Source organism: Oncorhynchus gorbuscha, linkage group LG09, assembly GCF_021184085.1.
Source record: "Oncorhynchus gorbuscha isolate QuinsamMale2020 ecotype Even-year linkage group LG09, OgorEven_v1.0, whole genome shotgun sequence".
Lineage (NCBI taxonomy): Eukaryota > Metazoa > Chordata > Actinopteri > Salmoniformes > Salmonidae > Oncorhynchus > Oncorhynchus gorbuscha.
The window spans coordinates 12,785,212-12,797,711 of NC_060181.1; the positions used below are offsets into that span (position 1 = coordinate 12,785,212).

Below are 12,500 nucleotides of genomic sequence, written 5' to 3' on the forward strand. Positions count from 1 at the left end.
ACATATATCCCCCCACTAGAATCCCCATACTTTAATGAAGAAAGCTTCTCCATGCTGGAGAGGGGAAATCAATCATTTTCAGGCCCAGGGACATGTACTAGTCTGTGGTGACCTAAATGCCAGAACCGGACAAGAACCTGACACCCTCAGCACACAGGGGGACAAACACCTACCCGTAGGTGACAGCATCCCCTCCCCCATACGCCCCCCTAGACACAACTATGACATCATAACCAACATAAACGGGTCACAACTCCTGCAGCTCTGTCGCACGCTGGGTATGTATGTAGTTAACGGTAGGCTTCGAGGGGACTCCTATGGTAGGTAGATCTATAGCTCATCTCCTGGCAGTAGTACTGTAGACTACTTTACCACTGACCTCTACCCAGTCTCTCAGAGCGTTCACAGTCAGCCCACTGACACCCCTATCAGACCACAGCAAAATCACAGTCTACTTGAACAGAGCAATACTCAATCACAAGGTATCAAAGCCCAAGGAACTGAGTAATATTAAGGAATTCTATAGAGGGAAGGAATATAGTGTAGAAACCTACCAAAAAACAATTCAATCTTTTATAGACAACTTCCTGGACAAAATGTTTCACTGTAATTGGGAAGGTGTAAACTTGGCAGTAGAAAATCTGAAGAGTATATTTGACCTCTCAGCTTCCCTATCAAATCTAAAAATACTTTAAAACAGAAAACCGAAGAAAATGAACAACAATGACAAATGGTTTGATGAAGAATACAAAAACCTAAGAAAGAAACCTTTCAGAAACCTGTCCAACCAAAAACCAAAAGACCCAGAAATACAAGAAGTCTCTCCAGTGCCTCGACCACCGCAACCGGGGTTACCTCTACCCGTCCCGTCTGGAGCCAGTCTCAGTGGCATGCGTCTCTCCCTTCCCAGGGAGCATGATGGGACAGCAGCACAGTGCCAGGGATTCCTGTTACAACTGGACCTCTACCTGGCCACTGTGTACTCAGCTCCCTCGGGAAGAGCCACTCAGGAAGAGTTCTGGAGTGGGTAAACACTGTGTACTCAGCTCCCTCGGGAAGAGCCACTCAGGAAGAGTTCTGGAGTGGGTAAACACTGTGTACTCAGCTCCCTCGGGAAGAGCCTCTCAGGAAGAGTTCTGGAGTGGGTAAACACTGTGTACTCAGCTCCCTCGGGAAGAGCCTCTCAGGAATAGTTCTGGAGTGGGTAAACACTGTGTACTCAGCTCCCTCGGGAAGAGCCACTCAGGAAGAGTTCTGGAGTGGGTAAACACTGTGTACTCAGCTCCCTCGGGAAGAGCCACTCAGGAAGAGTTCTGGAGTAGGTAAACACTGTGTACTCAGCTCCCTCGGGAAGAGCCTCTCAGGAAGAGTTCTGGAGTGGGTAAACACTGTGTACTCAGCTCCCTCGGGAAGAGCCTCTCAGGAAGAGTTCTGGAGTGGGTAAACACTGTGTACTCAGCTCCCCCGAGAAGAGCCTCTCAGGGAGAGTTCTGGAGTGGGTAAACACTGTGTACTCAGCTCCCCCGGGAAGAGCCTCTCAGGAAGAGTTCTGGAGTGGGTAAACACTGTGTACTCAGCTCCCTCGGGAAGAGCCTCTCAGGAAGAGTTCTGGAGTGGGTAAACACTGTGTACTCAGCTCCCTCGGGAAGAGCCTCTCAGGAAGAGTTCTGGAGTAGTTAAACACTGTGTACTCAGCTCCCTCGGGAAGAGCCTCTCAGGAATAGCTCTGGAGTGGGCAAACACTGTGTACTCAGCTCCCTCGGGAAGAGCCTCTCAGGAAGAGTTCTGGAGTGGTTAAACACTGTGTACTCAGCTCCCTCGGGAAGAGCCTCTCAGGAAGAGTTCTGGAGTGGGTAAACACTGTGTACTCAGCTCCCCCGGGAAGAGCCTCTCAGGAAGAGCTCTGGAGTGGGCAAACACTGTGTACTCAGCTCCCTCGGGAAGAGCCTCTCAGGGAGAGAGTCTCTGCCCTCGTCTCATTCCTCTCAGGAAGAGTTCTGGAGTGGGCAAACACTGTGTACTCAGCTCCATCGGGAAGAGCCTCTCAGGAAGAGCTCTGGGGTGGGCAAACACTGTGTACTCTGCTCCATCGGGAAGAGCCTCTCAGGAAGAGTTCTGGAGTGGGTAAACACTGTGTACTCAGCTCCCTCGGGAAGAGCCTCTCAGGAAGAGTTCTGGAGTGGTTAAACACTGTGTACTCAGCTCCCTCGGGAAGAGCCTCTCAGGAATAGCTCTGGAGTGGGCAAACACTGTGTACTCAGCTCCCTCGGGAAGAGCCTCTCAGGAAGAGTTCTGGAGTGGTTAAACACTGTGTACTCAGCTCCCTCGGGAAGAGCCTCTCAGGAAGAGTTCTGGAGTGGGTAAACACTGTGTACTCAGCTCCCCCGGGAAGAGCCTCTCAGGAAGAGCTCTGGAGTGGGCAAACACTGTGTACTCAGCTCCCTCGGGAAGAGCCTCTCAGGGAGAGAGTCTCTGCCCTCGTCTCATTCCTCTCAGGAAGAGTTCTGGAGTGGGCAAACACTGTGTACTCAGCTCCATCGGGAAGGGCCTCTCAGGAAGAGCTCTGGGGTGGGCAAACACTGTGTACTCTGCTCCATCGGGAAGAGCCTCTCAGGAAGAGCTCTGGGGTGGGCAAACACTTTGTGGGGAGAAGGAGACCACTTCGAGGAGTTCACCCGTCGCTTCCAGGCCGTCTTCGGCCATCCCCCCGAAGGTAGAGCGGAAGGGGGAACGGCTCTTCCATTTCCTCAGTGAAAACGATGTACTGAGCAAATGTCAAATTGGCTTTTGACCAAATTATCATACGACAGACCACATATTCACCCTGCACACACTAATTGACAAACAAACAAATCAAAACAAAGGCCAGTCATCCACTATAGTTGTCTAGTGGAGTCAGTCATCCACTACAGTTGTCTAGTGGAGTCAGTCATCCACTACAGTTGTCTAGTGGAGTCAGTCATCCACTATAGTTGTCTAGTGGAGTCAGTCATCCACTACAGTTGTCTAGTGGAGTCAGTCATCCACTACAGTTGTATAATGGAGTCATCCACTACAGTTGTCTAGTGGAGTCAGTCATCCACTATAGTTTTCTAGTGGAGTCAATCATCCACTATAGTTGTCTAGTGGAGTCATTCACTATAGTTGTCTAGTGGAGTCAGTCATCCACTATAGTTGTATAATGGAGTCAGTCATCCACTACAGTTGTATAATGGAGTCATCCACTATAGTTTCTAGTGGAGTCAGTCATCCACTACAGTTGTATAATGGAGTCATCCACTATAGTTTTCTAGTGGAGTCAGTCATCCACTACAGTTGTATAATGGAGTCATCCACTATAGTTGTCTAGTGGAGTCAGTCATCCACTATAGTTGTCTAGTGGAGTCAGTCATCCACTACAGTTGTCTAGTGGAGTCAGTCATCCACTATAGTTGTCTAGTGGAGTCAGTCATCCACTACAGTTGTATAATGCAGTCATCCACTATAGTTTTCTAGTGGAGTCAGTCATCCACTACAGTTGTATAATGGAGTCATCCACTATAGTTGTCTAGTGGAGTCAGTCATCCACTATAGTTGTCTAGTGGAGTCAGTCATCCACTATAGTTGTCTAGTGGAGTCAGTCATCCACTACGGTTGTATAATGGAGTCATCCACTATAGTTGTCTAGTGGAGTCAGTCATCCACTACAGTTGTCTAGTGGAGTCAGTCATCCACTACAGTTGTATAATGGAGTCAGTCATCCACTACAGTTGTATAATGGAGTCATCCACTATAGTTTCTAGTGGAGTCAGTCATCCACTACAGTTGTCTAGTGGAGTCAGTCATCCACTACAGTTGTATAATGGAGTCATCCACTATAGTTGTCTAGTGGAGTCAGTCATCCACTACAGTTGTCTAGTGGAGTCAGTCATCCACTATAGTTGCCTAGTGGAGTCAGTCATCCACTATAGTTGTCTAGTGGAGTCAGTCATCCACTACAGTTGTCTAGTGGAGTCAGTCATCCACTATAGTTGTCTAGTGGAGTCAGTCATCCACTACAGTTGTCTAGTGGAGTCAGTCATCCACTATAGTTGTCTAGTGGAGTCAGTCATCCACTATAGTTGTCTAGTGGAGTCAGTCATCCACTATAGTTGTCTAGTGGAGTCAGTCATCCACTACAGTTGTCTAGTGGAGTCAGTCATCCACTATAGTTGTCTAGTGGAGTCAGTCATCCACTATACTTGTCTAGTGGAGTCAGTCATCCACTACAGTTGTCTAGTGGAATCACTCATCCACTACAGTTGTCTAGTGGAGTCAGTCATCCACTACAGTTGTCTAGTGGAGTCAGTCATCCACTATAGTTGTCTAGTGGAGTCAGTCATCCACTATAGTTGTCTAGTGGAGTCAGTCATCCACTATAGTTGTCTAGTGGAGTCAGTCATCCACTACAGTTGTATAATGGAGTCATCCACTATAGTTGTCTAGTGGAGTCAGTCATCCACTACAGTTGTCTAGTGGAGTCAGTCATCCACTACAGTTGTCTAGTGGAGTCAGTCATCCACTACAGTTGTATAATGGAGTCATCCACTATAGTTGTCTAGTGGAGTCAGTCATCCACTATAGTTGTCTAGTGGAGTCAGTCATCCACTACAGTTGTCTAGTGGAGTCAGTCATCCACTACATTTGTATAATGGAGTCATCCACTATAGTTGTCTAGTGGAGTCAGTCATCCACTATAGTTGTCTAGTGGAGTCAGTCATCCACTATAGTTGTCTAGTGGAGTCAGTCATCCACTATAGTTGTCTAGTGGAGTCAGTCATCCACTATAGTTGTCTAGTGGAGTCAGTCATCCACTACAGTTGTATAGTGGTGTCAGTCATCCACTACAGTTGTCTAGTGGAGTCAGTCATCCACTACAGTTGTCTAGTGGAGTCAGTCATCCACTACAGTTGTATAGTGGTGTCAGTCATCCACTACAGTTGTCTGGTGGAGTCAGTCATCCACTACAGTTGTCTAGTGGAGTCAGTCATCCACTACCGTTGTCTAGTGGAGTCAGTCATCCACTACAGTTGTATAATGGAGTCATCCACTATAGTTGTCTAGTGGAGTCAGTCATCCACTACAGTTGTCTAGTGGAGTCAGTCATCCACTACCATTGTCTAGTGGAGTCAGTCATCCACTATAGTTTTCTAGTGGAGTCAGTCATCCACTATAGTTTTCTAGTGGAGTCAGTCATCCACTACCATTGTCTAGTGGAGTCAGTCATCCACTACAGTTGTCTAGTGGAGTCAGTCATCCACTACAGTTGTATAATGGAGTCATCCACTATAGTTTTCTAGTGGAGTCAGTCATCCACTACCATTGTCTAGTGGAGTCAGTCATCCACTACAGTTGTCTAGTGGAGTCAATCCACCAATCACACACACACAAACAGCCGCTCGGTAGTGGAACTTCTGTCATAGAACACCAGGGTTGTAAACACTGTGGAAACTAAGTCTTCGAATCAAATGGCACCCTATTCCCTATGTACTGGACTAATTTTGACCACAGCCTATAGGTTTTTGGTCAAAATTAGTGCACTATATAGGGAATAGGGTGCCATTTGGGACATAAGCTAAGCTATGAAGTTCTGTTTACAACATAGCACTTTAGTATGTGGTCTGTGCTGGGCTGGGTTTCAATGTAGAACCTTATTTCTTGCTCTCTCCCCTGCACCCTTGTCCTCTCCTGATTGGACGAGATAGCTCTGGCCAGCCAGATCTGTCCTCCGATTGGATAACCCTGACAACCTCAGGAAACTGACAACATGGTAGCTCGGTATTATTAAAACCTGAAGCATTCTGGGTTGGTAAGGCAATGAACTGCTATGCATTTTGTGTACACAACACAACACGACCTACCTCACTCGCTTTTCATCCTACATACAGTATCTATTCTTCAGATGAAACTAGTAGACGAGGACAGCAGCTCTGTCTATACAAGCACATATAGTAGCAGAAGAAGAAATGTAAAAAAAGAATTGTACAAATTCATTCATTCTTGCTTGGACAACATACATGCTTATATAGTAGGAGGCTGAGACTACAACTACAACAGAACCAGTCTTACCTGATGGTAGAAGGCAGTTGGTCCTGGCCTGGTCCGGTGGTCCAGTTGGGAGAAACCAGAAAGAGGTTCAGTTGAACCCAGGGGACCAGTCAGTACTGTGGTTCAGTTGAACACAGGAACCCAGTCAGTACTGTGGTTCAGTTGAACATGAGAAACCAGTCAGTACTGTGGTTCAGTTGAACACAGGAACCCAGTCAGTACTGTGGTTCAGTTGAACCCAGTCAGTACTGCAGCCTCGCTCCAGTTGAACACAGGAACCCAGTCAGTACCGTGGTTCAGTTGAACACAGGAACCCAGTCAGTACTGTGGTTCAGTTGAACCCAGTCAGTACTGCAGCCTCGCTCCAGTTGAACACAGGAACCCAGTCAGTACCGTGGTTCAGTTGAACACAGGAACCCAGTCAGTACCGTGGTTCAGTTGAACACAGGAACCCAGTCAGTACTGTGGTTCAGTTGAACCCAGTCAGTACTGCAGCCTCGCTCTAGTTGAACACAGGAACCCAGTCAGTACCGTGGTTCAGTTGAACCCAGTCAGTACTGCAGCCTCGCTCCAGTTGAACACAGGAACCCAGTCAGTACCGTGGTTCAGTTGAACCCAGTCAGTACTGCAGCCTCGCTCCAGGTGCTTTCACCCTGATTCCCTGCAGAGAGGAGAGAGAAGACATGTTACATTTGAGTCATTTAGCAGACGCTCTTTTCCAGAGCTACTCACTGGAGCAATTCGGGTTAAGTGCCTTGCTCGAGGGCACGTCGACAGATTGTTCACCTAGTCGGCTCGGGGACTCCAATGCTCTTAACCGCTAATCTATCTTGTTCCTTAATAAGGAAGGGAAAGTGTGTGTTTGTAATTATGGTACCGTTTGGAAACCAGCCTGTAACAGCTGTGTGGCTGAGCTGATAAAGCACGGTGCTTGGGTTTGTTTCCCATGAAGGACCAGTATGAAAAGGTCTGCACTCACTACTGTAAGTGCAGTTTTTTTTTTAAACATCATTAGATCGATTCCATTTTTTTTTGTGATCAAATTACTTCGTAAAAAAATGTTATTACTGTAATTCAGACATTCAATAGGGATGACTACTCCTGTCTACTGAAGTCACAGCTCAGATCAAAACATTTAATGACTCCACAATTAAGGCTGCGGTGGCTGTGGTGACATTTTGTCAGCCGGTTATTGTCATATAAATAACTGCCGAACTCACGGTAATTGACCGTTAATTAACATAAACACATTTAGCATCTCGAGGCCTCCACACATACAAGCCGCTAACACGAGCCTTTGGAACATCTACATTTAAAAAAATATAATAAATCAATTTAATACACAGCATCACAATAAATATATGATTTATTTTCGGCAGGTCTATAGAAACACTATGATAAGAAGAACATGTATTTCAGAAGAACAGAATGAGTTGGCCTACTCTTTGTCATCTGGCTATGCTCCATGTCATAGGCTGTAGGCTTGTTCATTTAGCACACATTTACATTACATTTAAGTCATTTAGCAGACGCTCTTATCCAGAGCGACTTACAAATTGGTGCATTCACCTTATGACATCCAGTGGAACAGTCACTTTACAATAGTGCATCTAAATCTTAAAGGGGGGTGAGAGGGATTACTTATTCTATCCTAGGTATTCCTTAAAGAGGTGGTGTTTCAGGTGTCTCCGGAAGGTGGTGATTGACTCCGCTGTCCTGGCGTCGTGAGGGAGTTTGTTCCACCATTGGGGGGCCAGAGCAGCGAACAGTTTTGACTGGGCTGAGCGGGAGCTGTACTTCCTCAGTGGTAGGGAGGCGAGCAGGCCAGAGGTGGATGAACGCAGTGCCCTTGTTTGGGTGTAGGGCCTGATCAGAGCCTGGAGGTACTGAGGTGCCGTTCCCCTCACAGCTCCGTAGGCAAGCACCATGGTCTTGTAGCGGATGCGAGCTTCAACTGGAAGCCAGTGGAGAGAACGGAGGAGCGGGGTGACGTGAGAGAACTTGGGAAGGTTGAACACCAGACGGGCTGCGGCGTTCTGGATGAGTTGAAGGGGTTTAATGGCACAGGCAGGGAGCCCAGCCAACAGCGAGTTGCAGTAATCCAGACGGGAGATGACAAGTGCCTGGATTAGGACCTGCGCCGCTTCCTGTGTGAGGCAGGGTCGTACTCTGCGGATGTTGTAGAGCATGAACCTACAGGAACGGGCCACCGCCTTGATGTTGGTTGAGAACGGCAGGGTGTTGTCCAAGGTCACGCCAAGGTTCTTAGCGCTCTGGGAGGAGGACACAATGGAGTTGTCAACCGTGATGGCGAGATCATGGAACGGGCAGTCCTTCCCCGGGAGGAAGAGCAGCTCCGTCTTGCCGAGGTTCAGCTTGAGGTGGTGATCCGTCATCCACACTGATATGTCTGCCAGACATGCAGAGATGCGATTCGCCACCTGGTCATCAGACGGGGGAAAGGAGAAGATTAATTGTGTGTCGTCTGCGTAGCAATGATAGGAGAGACCATGTGAGGTTATGACAGAGCCAAGTGACTTGGTGTATAGCGAGAATAGGAGAGGGCCTAGAACAGAGCCCTGGGGGACACCAGTGGTGAGAGCGCGTGGTGAGGAGACAGATTCTCGCCACGCCACCTGGTAGGAGCGACCTGTCAGGTAGGACGCAATCCAAGCGTGGGTCGCGCCGGAGATGCCCAACTCGGAGAGGGTGGAGAGGAGGATCTGATGGTTCACAGTATCGAAGGCAGCCGATAGATTTTGATGAGTCCCCGTGCCATCCTTTTATATTTCATGATTTTATAGTTATAAAAATGTAATTTAACTTAGCTGAATAAAATAGAAAATATATTTTTCCCATTCAGGAGCGAGTGCACATACGAAGGCTATGTTGAGCGTAAAAGGGATTATTTGAAACGGGTCCTATATGCAAGATTTAGAGTTGCTTGGTAACTTTAGTTGTGAATGATACAAACTTTAATGTCTTAGAAATGAAAGCGTATATGGGCTGCATGATGTGACTATAGACTATTGATTTGAGAAAGTAGTAAAAAAAGCTTGTGTAATGTTCCTTTCCTCAGGCTGCACAGCTGTTTTCTCATCAAGTATTTTCACACATCAGACTTTTCAAAATGTTTATTTATTTTTATTTAACCAGGCAAGTCAGTTAAGAACAACTTCTTGTTTTCAACGACGGCCTAGGAACAGTGGGTTAACTGGTCTAGGAACAGTGGGTTAACTGGTCTAGGAACAGTGGGTTAACTGGTCTAGGAACAGTGGGTTAACTGGTCTAGGAACAGTGGGTTAACTGCCTTGTTCAGGGGCAGAATGACAGATTTGTACCTTTGTCAGCTCGGTGGATCTGCTCTTGCAACCTTCCGGTTACTAACCACTAGGCTACCGGTAATCTTGCCTTTACTAATATCTCACATTTGGTTTGATTTAGAATAGCCCAATATCAAAGGGGCAGGAACAGAAGCAGAGGGGGAAAGACGTGTCATGCTTATGCACTTGAATAGTGAAAGGAGGCCACAATCCCACCGTTCCTTTTTCAATCATGCCTGGTAGGCCACTCCGGTTTTATAGCAGAGCTGTGATTAATATAAACAGCTGAGAAATAAATATAGTAGCAGCAGGGATCCTCCTCTTTGTAATGGCGACCATCAACACTCTGCTGTCACACTAGATTACATATAGAAACGTCTGGCTTCATTTCCCTTCGCGCATCAACCACTGTATAAGGAGCATGCAGCCTCTCGCTGTGTGACAGGTCATATTCCGACAAACTCTGGGATGCCTTTGTCTCTCCATACCCTGTTCATGCAGCTACCAAGGGCATAGCCGTTTCCTGCAGTCAAATGACCAAAGCATCCTCTAGAGTGGTTTCATGGGTTGAATCTTATTCATATTTTTCATAATGAAAAAAAAAAACATTTATCCAGTGTTTCTATATCAAATGGTTTTGTTATATTTCAGTATTTTTGTGATGTAAAGTGACTGTTCCACTGGATGTCATAAGGTGAATGCACCAATTTGTAAGTCGCTCTGGATAAGAGCGTCTGCTAAATGACTTAAATGTAATGTAATGTATGTGAAGTGTAGAATTGAGAGGCAAACTATTTTTTTATGCATTTCAACTCTGTATCTGACATGGTACTGGTGTCTTCTTTTTTTAAAGCCCATAACCATGTGTGTGAGTTGTATCATTTTGATTTAAAGTAGATTTGTTAAAGACTACCAAGAAATACTCTGTGACCCTGATTTAGCCCACTGCAGTAAAGGTCAAGAAAAGGTCAACATGTTTTCACAACATATTTAATGAAACTGTTGACAGCCCCTCTCTCTGCGCGCTCTAGAAAGGAATAAAAGACAGAGAGGAGGAGATGGAAACACACAGTGGTGAGATGTTTTGTATCTAAGGGTAATGTCAGCCTATTCATTTTGGAAATATAAAAAATGTCCCTATTATTAATAGGCAGGGTAGCCTAGTGGTTAGAGTGGAGGGGCGGCAGGGTAGCCTAGTGGTTAGAGTGGAGGGGCGGCAGGGTAGCCTAGTGGTTAGAGTGGAGGGGCGGCAGGGTAGCCTAGTGGTTAGAGTGGAGGGGCGGCAGGGTAGCCTAGTGGTTAGAGTGGAGGGGCGGCAGGGTAGCCTAGTGGTTAGAGTGGAGGGGCGGCAGGGTAGCCTAGTGGTTAGAGTGGAGGGGCGGCAGGGTAGCCTAGTGGTTAGAGTGGATGGGGCGGCAGGGTAGCCTAGTGGTTAGAGTGGATGGGGCGGCAGGGTAGCCTAGTGGTTAGAGTGGATGGGGCGGCAGGGTAGCCTAGTGGTTAGAGTGGAGGGGCGGCAGGGTAGCCTAGTGGTTAGAGTGGATGGGGCGGCAGGGTAGCCTAGTGGTTAGAGTGGAGGGGGCGGCAGGGTAGCCTAGTGGTTAGAGTGGAGGGGCGGCAGGGTAGCCTAGTGGTTAGAGTGGAGGGGCGGCAGGGTAGCCTAGTGGTTAGAGTGGATGGGGCGGCAGGGTAGCCTAGTGGTTAGAGTGGATGGGGCGGCAGGGTAGCCTAGTGGTTAGAGTGGAGGGGCGGCAGGGTAGCCTAGTGGTTAGAGTGGATGGGGCGGCAGGGTAGCCTAGTGGTTAGAGTGGAGGGGGCGGCAGGGTAGCCTAGTGGTTAGAGTGGAGAGGCGGCAGGGTAGCTTAGTGGTTAGAGTGGATGGGCGGCAGGGTAGCCTAGTGGTTAGAGTGGAGGGGTGGCAGGGTAGCCTAGTGGTTAGAGTGGAAGGGTGGCAGGGTAGCCTAGTGGTTAGAGTGGAGGGGCGGCAGGGTAGCCTAGTAGTTAGAGTGGAGGGGCGGCAGGGTAGCCTAGTGGTTAGAGTGGAGGGGCGGCAGGGTAGCCTAGTGGTTAGAGTGGAGGGGCGGCAGGGTAGCCTAGTGGTTAGAGTGGATGGGGCGGCAGGGTAGCCTAGTGGTTAGAGTGGAGGGGGCGGCAGGGTAGCCTAGTGGTTAGAGTGGAGAGGCGGCAGGGTAGCCTAGTGGTTATAGTGGATGGGCGGCAGGGTAGCCTAGTGGTTAGAGTGGAGGGGCGGCAGGGTAGCCTAGTGGTTAGAGTGGAGGGGTGGCAGGGTAGCCTAGTGGTTAGAGCGTTGGGACGGCAGGGTAGCCTAGTGGTTAGAGTGGAGAGGCGGCAGGGTAGCCTAGTGGTTAGAGCATTGGACTAGTAACCGGAAGGTTGCGAGTTCAAACCCCCGAGCTGACAAGTTACAAATCTGTCATTCTGCCCCTGAACAGGCAGTTAACTAGTTAATTCATTGAAAATAAGAATTTGTTCTTACCGAGTTAAATAAAGATTTTTTTTTTAAATCAGACTGCTTTTCTCTACAACATCACCGGATTCCTTTATTTAACTTGGCAAGTCAGTTAAGAACACATTCTTATTTTCATTGAGGGCCTAGGAACGAGGCAGAACGACAGATTTTTACCTTGTCAGCTCGGGGGATTCAATCTTGCAACCTTGCATCAGCACTAACTTGCATATGGGTGTTTTGAATTAATTATCGCCTTAGAAAGCACTGCCCATTTCGTTGTTGTTAGGCTTTGAAACAACATGCAATGACCATGTTTTCCACTCAGTTTCAACCTGTTGGTGAACTTCTTTCTTCAAATTGATCATCCCAGTGAGGTGAGTTTAAAAGCATGATAAGTGTTTGATGTGAGTGTCAAGAGTGGCTAGAGGGACATTAGAGCCCTGAAGACCAGGCCATCAGGACCTGACGGAGGGACATTAGAGCCCTGAAGACCAGGCCATCAGGACCTGATGGAGGGACATTAGAGCCCTGAAGACCAGGCCATTAGGACCTGATGGAGGGACATTAGAGCCCTGAAGACCAGGCCATTAGGACCTGATGGAGGGACATTAGAGCCCTGAAGACCAGGCCATCAGGACCTG

At 47.8% G+C, this 12,500-nt stretch overlaps 1 protein-coding gene across 1 annotated transcript in view; it reads right to left on the reverse strand.

Annotated features, from left to right (window-relative positions):
• Positions 1–12,500, reverse strand: part of LOC124043178 (ataxin-1-like) — a 206,055-nt gene that overhangs the window by 130,029 nt on the left and 63,526 nt on the right. Inside the window, exon 2 of the mRNA XM_046361455.1 lies at positions 6,088–6,727. The gene's annotated coding sequence lies outside the window, so the exon portion shown is untranslated. The remainder of the gene's footprint in view (positions 1–6,087; positions 6,728–12,500) is intronic.